This window comes from Anomalospiza imberbis, chromosome 2, assembly GCF_031753505.1.
Source record: "Anomalospiza imberbis isolate Cuckoo-Finch-1a 21T00152 chromosome 2, ASM3175350v1, whole genome shotgun sequence".
Taxonomy (NCBI): Eukaryota; Metazoa; Chordata; class Aves; order Passeriformes; family Viduidae; genus Anomalospiza; species Anomalospiza imberbis.
This window is the reverse complement of record NC_089682.1, coordinates 11,274,830-11,287,174: the sequence shown is the minus strand read 5'-3', so window position 1 is coordinate 11,287,174 and position 12,345 is coordinate 11,274,830. Positions and strand designations below refer to the sequence as shown.

Sequence of the window (12,345 nt, the reverse complement as noted above, 5' to 3'; positions counted from 1 at the left end):
ATAGAGCACAGAAGCTGCTGACCAACCACCCTCCTCACACAGAACAGGAGACACCAGCATGGATACTCAGTACCACAGAACCACCTACACTATCATCGTTTGCCTGGAGCAGGAGAGAGCATTTTGCTCAAGTATTACGAGCACATTCCCAGTCTGAAAGCCTCTCAAAGGACAACCTTGACACTTGAAGGTTTGGCAGACTACAGGAACCTATTCTAGCAGTGTTTTCAATGTGAGTCTAAACAAGTATTTCAAAACTCATCTTCCCATTTAGAGAGAGAGCTTCACACCTGAGAACTGGCACCATGACATCACCACACAGTCAACTTGTGCAAAATGGTTCTCAATCTCTCACAAAAACAAGACAGTCAATATTGCCTTTTGGGCAGTATTTTAGTCTACTATGCCCATACAGAAATAAGCCTAGAGAAAACCTGTACTATATAGAAAACCAAGAGTTCCAACCTGGAAAAAAAAAAAGACAATAATAGAAAACTTTGCCAGAGATTTGAAAGTAAATCCCTAATATCAGTTTACTGCACTAGTTAGCACCAATATTTTTCAGTTCAGCTTTATTTTTCTGTTAGAGTAAAGACAGGGACAGGAGAAGATACTGCAAAACCACAAGTCACAGATATTTCTACCACGTATCTTGCAGTCAAAAGTAGCCCAAAAGGTGTTTATGGTTTCAGGCTCTATATGAAGCCTCTCAGTTTCACACTCTGTTTTTCACCTGCCTTTTAACCATACCACGTAATAAAAATAACTTCCACTTCAAACACCTTTAGTTACACTTTACTTGCACTTATGTGTGAGCACACAGCACTGCACCTACTTCAGCTCACAGCAGAGGGAACAGCAGCATCATAGATGCTCCCAGAGCAGAATGTGTCATAGCGTAGTTGAGTTGGATGACTAAGCACACACTTAGACTTGATGTTACCCAAAATTTACTAGATTTGATCATTTACTCAATGACTCAATCATCACTAAAATACCTCTGGTGTCAAAAAAGTAAATCAAAGGCTTTTGCTTCTATTGGTGATTTTGTTAAAACACTGAAGGCTATGAAAGTAGGGATTTGAAAATCATGCCTGTTGAAGACAAAGTGCTTTGAAAAATAATTCAATAAAATATCTTCGGTTCCTATTTATTATGAACTGCAGTACATACCCATGTAACTCTTGCCCTAACCAAGAATACCTTTGCAGGTCATACTTTGAGGCTATCTATGCTGTTTACAAATACATATAAAATGAATCATCACAGGTTTGAAATCAGGAGGAAGCCTCTACAGACCAGCGCAACCAAAAACTTCATTTAAGTTCTACATAACTCTTGAGAGGGGACAGAGGAGAGTTACTATTGGATAACCCAAAGAATCATACCAATGTACTCTCCTGGATGACTTCAAAGGAGTCTTTTTCCATTAGGATTACCTTAACAGAGAGACACCAGCACAGACATCACCAAAGCTGGCTGAAAGTCAGATATGTTTTCACAATATCTATTCTCAAGATGAAAAGTCATGGAAAGAAAAAGGAGCCTCAATGAGATTCAGGAAACAAGAATGGGCACAGATCTCACAATACCCTCGTTACATTTACCTGTAATCATTATATGTAAAGGTTATGATGCAAGATGAAAAAAAATACATCACAAAAGTATAATTTCATAAGACTACATCACACTTATATGGCTACCTGTGTTTAAACCAGAAGATTCAAGATTAAAGGCAGGCTTAAGTGTTGTTTTTTTATTCTTTACTAATGTGCGCAAAATTTGGTATGTTGGTAATTTTATTGACAGAGGCAGTCTGTATATACATTAATACAGGTTGTTATGGCAATCTTCAGATTGCTGCTGTCAACAGACACCATTCACAAGGCAGGACAAAGTGCACGCTTTTACAAATGTTGTGAAATACTTTATTTTTAAGAATCCTGTTCCTCTCTCTCTACAAAGAGGAAATGAATTTAACATTTCTTCTTTTTACATGAAATATGTTAACTGCAAATATACTTAAGGAGGAGCAGAAGAAAGTATTGCTTTTCTTGCAGAGCTAGAAAACGAAATTAAAGTTACCAGAACAGTGACTGGCCTTTGACCATGCAAGCTTTACCTCTAAGTTTTAAGAGTTCTGTTATACTAAGTCCTCTGGAAATATTAGTGATCAGGTGGACCTGCTAGAGAACATAAGCCCATAAAGAAATACTACTCAATTTTGTCACAGTAAACACCAGCACTAAAAATAACAAACATATATTGACACATCAGCTGGATAGGTTGACCTGACCATTCTCAAGATTTATTCAGAATTGAAGAGTAGCATCTTCAAACCTGTTAGCATTGAGACCTTCCATAACAATTTTATGCATGTTTACCTGAACACCGTGTCTTACTTTAAGTTTTTCCATTACTTTCCAAGTGTAGCATATCTGAGCCATTCCATTTTTTCGGACACAGGGAATCTCTACCAAAACATGAAGTACAGATACTCCCAAACCACCTAAACAATTGTCTTTCCTCTCCTTGTTTTCTCCTTGCCAAAGCCAGAGAAACAACGGCCAATATCATGTTACAAGTTATGTTTGAACAAGGAGAAAAGCACAGCGACTGCACAGTCCTACACCAACACTGAACAGCATAAATAAGAACTGCATCCATCCACCATATCCACTTACATTAAAAAAAAAAAAAACAAGTAAAATGAAACTCGAGTTGATCTTCCTCAGAGCCAATACAAGCTAGTCGATAAGATCTCAAACCCGACCTGAAGCCAAGACTCTGGACAGAGCATAGCCGAGGCCTTGCTACCTTTGGGGGCCCTCTATTCCTAGAGCCAAGGCACAGCAGCAGCAGCATCGCGCTGCAGTCACGTCCAAGGGGCAGTGGCAGCATTTACCTGTGAATCCATTTGCTTTTTATTAATTAATTTATTTTTACGCAGCAAGAGCAGCATCAGTGGCCCAGCAGACAGCACAGCCCCTTCTCAGGGGACACCCGCACGGGATCCCCGGGCAGTCCGCCCGCCTCGCTCCGCAGAGGGCTCCAAAAACAAAGACCAAAGTTTTCCCTGCTCGGTGCGTGGGAGTGCGGCAGCAAAACAGGAGCCAGGATCAACACGAGCCGCCTCCCGTCACCACACCCGGGCCCACGCAGGGCAGGACACCCCCTGCTCCCTGGGGCAGCCCGTCCGCGTCCCCCGGGACGGCTGCAGCCCGCTCCCACACGGGAGGGGGGGACACCCACAGCCCGGCGGGATGGGGGGAGCGGGGAGTGTCCCCCGAGCCTCCCTCACTGCCCCCCGGCAGTGGGGCGGCCCTGCCCGCCCCCAAATCCACCCCCCACACCTCTCCCTCACCACCGCCCCCCCTCACCGTGCTGCGCTGGGGGCTCGGCTCCGGCTGCGGCTGCGGCTCCGGCGGCTGCATTCCCGCCCCCCGGCTCTGCCCCGGGCCCCGCTGCGGGGGCCCCCCCGCTCCTCCTGAGGAAGGGGAGAGGGAGAGGCGCGTGCCCCGGCGGGCGCGGGGAGCGGAGGCTGGAGCAGGGAGCGGGGTCCCGGGGCAGAGCGCGGCCGGGAAGCGCTTCCGGGCTCAGTGCGGGGCGCTGGGGCCGCCGGGCGGGGCGGGGCCCCGGCTGCGCCCAACGGCATCCGACATGGCGCGGCCCGCGCGCGCCGGCCCGCGCGGCTCTCGCGAGACTTGGCGGCGGGGTGGGGGCAGCGGGGGCGCGAAGGCGCGCGGCAACGAGCGGGGGAAGGCGGGGCGGGGGCGGGGCGGGGGCGGGGCCGGGCCGAGGGGCGGGGCCAGGGCGGCGTGAGGGAGGGGGCTCCGCCCCGCTGCTGTGCCGCCCCCGGCGCGGTGCCGCGGGCGCGATCCGCGCCTCCGAACGAAGCTTCCCCGCGGCCGGGGCAGGACACAGGGCTGCGTGCTGGAGGTGACTGGCGACCCTCGTCGCGGGCTTCCCCCTCTGGAGAAGCCCGAGCGTGGTTGTGCAGGAGCTCAGGTGTTGTTTTCTGGGCATTGACAGCAGCGATAAGCTGCGTGGACACGGCGGTTACGGCACAGTCGACGGAACCGCAGACCACGGTGGGTCGTGTGGCCCAGCCCCTCGGCTCATGCAGGGCCATCCCGAGCTCATGGCACGGGGCTGTGTCCAGACGGTGCTGGAATGTCTCCAGTGAGGGGGACTCCGTGCTCACTCTGGACCGTGTGTTCCCGTGTGTGTTCTTACACAGCATAGGATAGCTACGAGCAGAAAAACGCCGCTGTGCTGTGCTCCTACCCAAATGTCTCATGGTCCTGTGCCAGTCCAAGCAATATTTTTAGTCCCTCTGCTTGCAGGATGGACTCGGGGCTGTTATGATTAATATGGATTGATCCAGTGTGAACTTTTAATTGACATCCACGGAGGCTGAAATCTTCCTGTTGAAGCAGAGCCTTGCAGATGGTTTAGTGGGTGTACACTGATTTTTCATCCACACACTGGGCCTCGAGATTGCATTTGGTTTGTATGCCAGCATAAACTGGTCTAAAGCATCTTTCCCCATATCATAAAGACCATTATTTGTGTTTTTCAGGATATGTGTGTGTGTTTAGATATTTTTCTTTGTTTAAACATCATCCGTCTTGTGTAGATTTTTTTGTCTTTTGTACTTTTTTGTCTTTTTTCGTTTCAGAGCCACAAAAATGCCATTGCACTGATACTGATGAGAGCAGATGCAGAGCCCTGTGACCACCTTCTGTCTCTCTCTGGTAGAGAATTGGAAGTGCAGGGGGAACATGCGTGTTGTATTGCCATTACTGACTCTCCACGTCACCTTCCGTGTGCAGAGGCCTCGGCTCCTGTGTCAGAGGTTGTGTGAAGTTAATTAAGGAATTCCTGTATTCTAATCCCCACATCGGAAACACGCCACGAAATGACTAACATTTCTGGAGAGGCAAGAGGCAAAGCTGGAAGTAAACAGGATCTCAGTGCAACAATACTTTTATCTAAAAGAGTTTGATTCTTGTCCTTTGATTGGAACTATTATCAAGATGCGGAAGTGCTTATTCCTCAGCCAAAATCCATAATTTCCATATATAAGTGTGTGCTGTTAAGGCCAATGAACAGGTCCCATAGCTATATGTAGACTCACTTAAAATGTAAGAAACAGCCCTCGGTACAGCCGTTGATGTTGTGCACATGACAGTCTCTGTGCCCTGGCTTACACGTGTTGGCCCTGGCTTCTTCAGCATTTTTTGACTTTTCCAGCTACTGTCTTAACTCATCCTGTCATTGTTGGTTCCAGATTTTTCAAATCAACACCTGAGTCACTTTGTCACTGCCCCTCTGTAAAGTCCTTGTACTACAGCTCCAGTGAGTCCTGGCAAACACTGCAGCTTCATACAAGTGGGCTCCATGGCTCATTTTCACTTCAGAAGCAACCAGTGCTTTGTTTTTGTTTGGAAATGATGCTTTTCCTCTGCAGTTCTCTGCAATGGACTAACGGAGGACTCCAGCAGTTGCCTGACTTTTATCCCACTTTCAAAGCAGGAGCGTTCCAACAGAAATTGCAGACACTCAGAATTTTTCATCTACCCCTAGCTAGTTGTAGGCTTGAGAGCAGGATTGTGAGACTGGGAAATTAATCGGTCTTGAAACTTCACAATTAATCATAGCACAGCCAGGGCTGTGCTCGAGAATTTAAGAAAAAAATCCTTATGGGTATTAGGTGCTTGATTACCCCAGAAATCAAAGATTGTGTATGTTCTAACTTTGCTGAACACATCTCTGAAAGCAGTTAATTTTATTGCTGATACAGCTTTTCTGTCTCTTAGCCATATGACAACTACCAAAATTGATTATATGGAAAAGTAATGTTAGGAAAGCGCTTAATGCATTTTTAGCTGCTTCTAATGGGATTTAGCAGCTGGAAACATTGAGAGCTGGCACTGAGTAATCAGGCCTGTTCTTAGACAGCTGTGTGGGAACCAGAGTATCAGGACTCAGAAATAAATCACCATTTTTTTCCTGTATTTAAAAAAATGCAATATATGCAATGAAGAATTTGAAAGCTAGCCCTCAATTCTTGCAGCTCAGACAGTTAACTTGAAGTCAAATGGAATTCATTGTTAAATCCAGTTCTGTAATAACTTCTAGATGAAAATGCCCCTGGGTTCTGTGTGATTTTTTTTTTATTTCATGCTTATGGCAGTTACTACTGCCCATCTTTGAAAGGCCTCAGGTTTAGATTTAAATTCCATGCTACATTAATTTTTAAGCAGAACAAAAATGTAGTTATTTCTGCTCCCCTTTTCTCTTTATGAGCAATAATCCAAGAGACCCATTTTCCTATTTTGGAAGAAAGCAATTTTATGCATGTTTGTGCCTAGGAATTGCAGTCAGAAAAACGTCTTGGTAAGGTGGCCCTTCCATAGGTTTTCAGTCTGAATAGTTCCTATACTGACTTCGTTCCATTTACAAATCAAAAGCATAATTTTCAACTTAAGCACTGTGAACTGAGTCTTGAAGCCCCCTGTTACAGCATGGTCGGTGTTTTGTCACTGAAATGCACCAAATAATTTTATTTGGTGATGTCTAAAGGGGAATACAGTCCCACTGTGTGGGAATGGAGTGCATCCATTTGTCAGAGTTTTTGTCAAAAAAAAACAGTTATATTTTTTGGTCCTAAAGTGCTTTAAGTATTTAACACTATCATGAAAAAAAAAACCAGGAATGTGTGCCTAGAGCAAGAACGTACCTTTTTTCTCATATTATTTTCCGTATGGAAGGAAATTACCTTGGGATAAAATCTAAGCAGTCATATTTAGGTCTGTGGTAGTACTTTGTGTTAGTGTCAGGTCCTGCTGACCCCTGTGGTAGTTTGTATTCAAGAAATTGCAGAATTCAGGGTCTAAGCAGGATTATTTAGGTGGAAGCCTATGAACTGGAGCTCACAGTCAAGGATATCCTTTCTGTGATAATTTTAATTCTGCCTGCATATTCTTTAACAAGTCCTGTGCCATTGGTTTGTAAGTCTACCTCACTTCTCTGTGTTTCATTACATTTAAAGAGTGTATCCTTGGCCTTTCCTCACCTTAAGGTGAATTCTTTGCCCTAAAAACAATTTCTAGAGCACAATTCATCTACTAGATTCCAAATTTAATCAAAACTTTTTGGAATTACACATAATCCTTTGTACTTTTCCTTTTGCTAAAGCTGTTTGTAAAGCTATTGTAAAGCTGTTTTGACTCTGCTAGATACCCTGGTTATTTTTTCTTTTCAAATTGGTGTCAGCCATGTCACTGAGGTAGCAGTAAGAATTTTTTTTTTTTTTTAACAGGGTTCATGGATCAAAAAGTTGAGCTCAAAGAAGATATCTTGGAACTTACTAGTAATCACTGCAATAGTGAAACTGAGAAGTCAAAATAAACCTCTGAGAAAATGGAAAATATTCCCAAGAGCAGTCCCAAATGTCATTGCTTTATCTTAAGGTGGAATCTTTTGCTGCCTTATGAAGTGCAGATCTAAATAACTGCGTATTGTTAGACCCTCAGAAGGGTCACCTGACACAGTCTGGGGGACCTGTTGGTGTATGTTTAAATATGCATGTGTGTCCAGGAAAGGATAAGGCATTACCCCCTACTATTCCCTTTTCCCCTTATTCTCCACTTCAGACATAAAACGCTGTGGTCACATCTCTTTTTGTACCAGAACATTTTCAAGGTATGCCTTTTCACTCTGAAGTTCTGTGAGTGCCTCCAGCCGGCAGGAACAGAACTCTGCTGCTCTTTGGGAATGGTCTTCTGACCTGGAGAACAAGGCAGACACTGGGAAGAGCCCTAGAGCTGCTCCCCCAGGGTGCCAGCCCCCACCTCTTCGTTGGCTTGCAGTCATCACTTTTATTTTGCAATTTCCATAATTAAGTTTGCTGCTTTACAGATTAGTCTGTGATTTGGAAGAACTAGACTTTTTGAAGAACAGATGCTTCAAAAGCATGCTTAAAACTTAAGAAAATTTCAAATGTTCCTTTGGAGAATCTCCTTAACAACTGCAGTTCTGGCATAGTTGTTGTTACTAGAGCTGTTAAGTTGGTGCTGAAAGACTGATGAATTAAATCAGTCATATAAGGGATGGGAGCATAAGTGTTTTCTCAGTGTTTGAATGGGATATGTAGTGTGAGAAAAGTGAAAAGACATCCTTGTGTGTATGCCTTTTATGAGCATGCATTTTTGTTGTTAGGGTTCAAAGGCTTTAGTAATAATTCAAATGGAATTTGTGATTTTTTTTTTCCTGAAGTGACATGAAGACTGTGTTTCTCTTTTGGATTATATATATAAATATAATTGATTCCCTTGGGGGTGTTTTTCATCGCTGTTAATTTTGGTCAGATGTAGTTTCTGAATACCTAGAGTTCCCCTGTGGTAGCAGAAATTTAAATGAATGACATCATTTACTCCTTCTGTGCCAGTGCTATTGTGTGGGACCGCTGTATTCTATAACATGAGCTTCTGTTTTTATCTTAGGCGTGGCTGTCCTTCCCTTCCGCAGTGCACACAATGCCCCTGGCTTGAGTCCATTGTGCCATTTACGTCTTTCATAGATGCACCTAGACTGGGGAGTCTGATTTGTAAAATTGCTTTTAAGGATTTTTAAATTCTTGAGAATAAAAGAAACACATTTGCAAATTACCATGATAGAAGACTCTGTGTGCGTTCCTTAACTCAGGATGATTTGGTGGTTTGCAGTTCCCTCAGGATGAGAGTAACATTTTTGCCTCAATTCTTGTAATCAGATCTAATAGTATCAGGGTGTTTTTTCCAGTTCCCAGATTTTTCACTGAAGTGTGACATTTGAAAAGGAGATAGTGCTTTTGAGTTGTACTGACTGCTTGTCCAAACTCATCATCACATCTTGTCAATGGCCCAGCCATTGCTCAGTGCTGGCTGATCCTGTGAACAGAACAGGGGCAGATAGCAGATCACCACATCACATCAGATATGGTTGCTAGTGAAAGCAGTCAGAATCATCGGGGCAGAAAAACCCTGTCTGTAGAAACAAAATACTCATGGGAATGCGAGAGAATTCTGATAAAAAGCATTACTTTCTAAGGATCACTCTTTCTTGCTTTCCTACTCATTTGTTGGATAAGAGAGATACAAGGGGTGTTACAGCCCTGTGAGTTGTCCCAGAGGGAAGGAACAGTGTGTTTTGACTGTGAAGTGAATATTTCCTTTTATTCTCTGTTGTTATATTCCTGGAAAGATGCACAAGTGTAATAGAAAATGATTTTCAAACCACGCTCTGTAACACCACACAAAGGTGAAACCCTGCTGCGGGATAGGAGGTTTGGGCAAAGTTCCTATTTATTATATAAAATACAACAGATTTCATTCTGTGATTGTTTTGATTGTATTTTATAGCCTGCTATGGAAAGTTCATTTCAGCCATGCTGAAATATTTTGGGCCAGCAGTAAGAGTGTAAGTTGTGTGGGAAACACTTTCAGCATCAGTCTGTTGAGTCAGCACTTGCAGTATCTTTACTCAGTAAATGATGGGGCATAACCACACCAAGTTTAATCCAGCTAGCATGCAGTTCTACAATCATACAAATATTGCACTGTAGGTTCTAGTGAGGGCTCACAAACTTCATATATATATATATTATATATACATATATATATAGGGTTTTCTGCAGGTTTGTAGAGTCAGTGATGAAGTGTGTGCTGCTGAGTCTGTATAGATGAAAGTTAATGTGAATGTGTCCACCACACCAGAACCAGCTCTTGTGTCAGGGGCATCTGCAGAGAGGCTGCAGTAGTGTCATAGTACAGATTGGGTTAGTAGCCAGAGATTAATGTAATTTATGACCTACGTGTGTTCCTAAATAGTAATGGAGAATTTTGTCTCAAATCACTGGGCAAAGCATGTAACTTCTTGGAAAGGAAGCTTTAAGGTAGAGCCCTATAATTAAATAGTTAAAAGTGTCTTGGCTGTTGATTTGCAGTTTATGACATCTTGCAGTAGTGCAGAACAGCCTGCAGCAGTTCTAAAACTCGGCGACACCACTTTTGGAGGAAGACTGGGGTGGTTGAAGAACACTGGTACTTCAGGGAGAGTTGAGGCCTAGAGGTTTTTTGAAACACAGCTTGTGCTGCAAGACTTTATTGAAACAGTTCCCCTCAATTCTTGAGAAACTAATTCTGAAGGCATCTGTGACTCCCGTTCCAAACTCGCATCCCGGGACAATAATCAGTAGAGTACTGAACTCCCAGCAGCCTGGGTCATATGTGAGTATTTTACAGGAATAAGGATAATGTAAGGCCCGGGCAGAGCACAGGACAGTGTTGTTGGTGCACAAGGACTGTGCACAACATGACCTCAGTGATTTTGCAGCTGGGACACCATGGACTGGTGTGTGCAGCAAGGAGAGTTTGCAGAGTCACTCACAGACATTTCTCATGGGAGAGCTGGGGACAAACAGCTTCTATTTCCAAAGTGACACCAGGTCATATGTGGGGTTTTTGCTGTTAACTTGCTTGCTGAGGGCACTAGTTTATGAGCAAGGGACTTCTCTTGTCTCCAGCCAGCTGAAAAGCACTGGCCCTTCTTCCTGTGTGGGGCTGGGGTCAATAGTAGCAGGTGCTTCCAACACTTCTGGTGTGGTGAACCGCAATTGAAGTGGAATGGAAAGTCAACTGATGAAAAAAAAAATATTCTTACATCTGTCTTTTTGCTGAGGCCCTTTTGCTAGCTTCCATGGATTTCTTGGTAGTAACTTTAAATCCATTAAAGTATTAAGCCACACAGTATCGAACACTATGATTATCTTTTGATCCACAGACCACTGGCTTTTTCCAGTTACAGGACCTAATATAAAGCATATGAAAACAGAAAACAAATCCTCCTGTCATCAGGTGAAATTAGATTAATGTTTCCTTTTTAGGAAATTCCAGATGGTCTACAGAAAGGTTTTCCCAGAGACACTAACAATAAAGATTCAACACCTTCTGCTCTCTTTGAAAATACACACTTCTGAAATTCATTCCACCATTTTCTCCTTAATGAATAGAAGTAAATTTTCTGAAGACAAGGAAGAACTTCCTGCTGTTGGTTTTGTATGGAATACTTAAATTTTATAAAATTGGGCAACTATTCTAACATGCATAACTTAAGATACATTTGTTCTGTACTAATCAAGGCTCTCATAGTCCAGCCTTCTGTATTTTTTTTCTACACAGGTTATCAGAGCATGAAAATGAGTTCTGATTAACCTTCTGTTATGTACTACAAGAATAAAAACGAGCAAAAAAAGGACAGAAAATTCCAGTAATTCTTCTGAGTTATATGACCAGACAAAATCTGGGTGGGTGAGGTTTCTTCAAGCCAGTAGTTTGGAAAGATAGGCAAAGTTCACAGGGGGCAGAGGAAAAAAAAAATCAACCAGAAACGAAAAATAAAGGAAACAAATATGAATGCTGACTTTCAGACAGAAATACCTCAGGTAACTAACATCTTTTAAATAAGCTTTTAACTGGACATGCAGCTTTCCACCACAGAAAATGAACATCTTTTCCAAGCAATGTATTTTCTTTTGTGTTGAACCTATGCCAACACAACAGTAAACACAGTGAATGCAATTTAAAAATAATTAAAATCTTCATTATTACAATGAAATTAATGGAGAAGAGAAAGTAAGTACTTCATATTTCAGTCAAATAATATCAGGGAACAAAGTGAAGCAGTAAACTAATAAGTATTTCACTTTTCACTAATAATAGTATGACTTTAAAAAATCATATTTTTTAACATCAGTGAAGATTGTTTTCTTAACAAACACTTCCAATTATATGTGAAACAAGGCAGCTGCTCATTTCCAAAGCCAGATAAATATGTATTTTTAATTTATGTTGTCACACAATCCTTTGTTGCAGTAAAACACAAAGCACATTCTTGACTTTTTTCACATCACACAGCAGCTGACGGCCACTGCTATTGTAGGTTTAAAACCTTGCTTTTTTGTCTGTGTTGTCCCCAAGGAAATGTTTTGTTTCAGAGTCTTCATATGCCTTTGAACATGTACCTTCAGCAATATAAGAGCTGGAACGGTGTTAATCATCCTTGGGTTCAAGGATTCTACACCAAAACTGTTACCCAAAGTTACCAGGCTATATTGCATGTGGTTTCAAGTGAAAGCCATTCAGTTTTCCACTCATTGGAAAGTACAGTGAAGTTTAAAGAAACAGCTGCTTTTAAAAATGGCTTTTCAAACTTCACTCACACAGGGTCTGCTACTTGTTAACATTCAAGTCAAGGCGAAATTATCTGTGCTTCCTTTGGCACAGAAGCTAATCCTCATGC

At 42.8% G+C, this 12,345-nt stretch overlaps 1 protein-coding gene across 7 annotated transcripts in view; it reads right to left on the bottom strand.

Moving 5' to 3' along the window:
* Positions 1 to 3,636, bottom strand: part of TAB3 (TGF-beta activated kinase 1 (MAP3K7) binding protein 3) — a 43,830-nt gene extending 40,194 nt beyond the window's left edge. For 3 of the 7 annotated variants that reach the window (XM_068179817.1, XM_068179818.1, XM_068179819.1), the window contains exon 1: positions 3,381 to 3,616. The gene's annotated coding sequence lies outside the window, so the exon portion shown is untranslated. Of the gene's footprint in view, positions 1 to 3,380 lie in introns of all 7 variants that reach the window. The other 4 variants (XR_010995834.1, XM_068179821.1, XM_068179815.1 and 1 more) reach the window with 4 other exon arrangements.
* Positions 3,637 to 12,345: the final 8,709 nt, after the last annotated feature.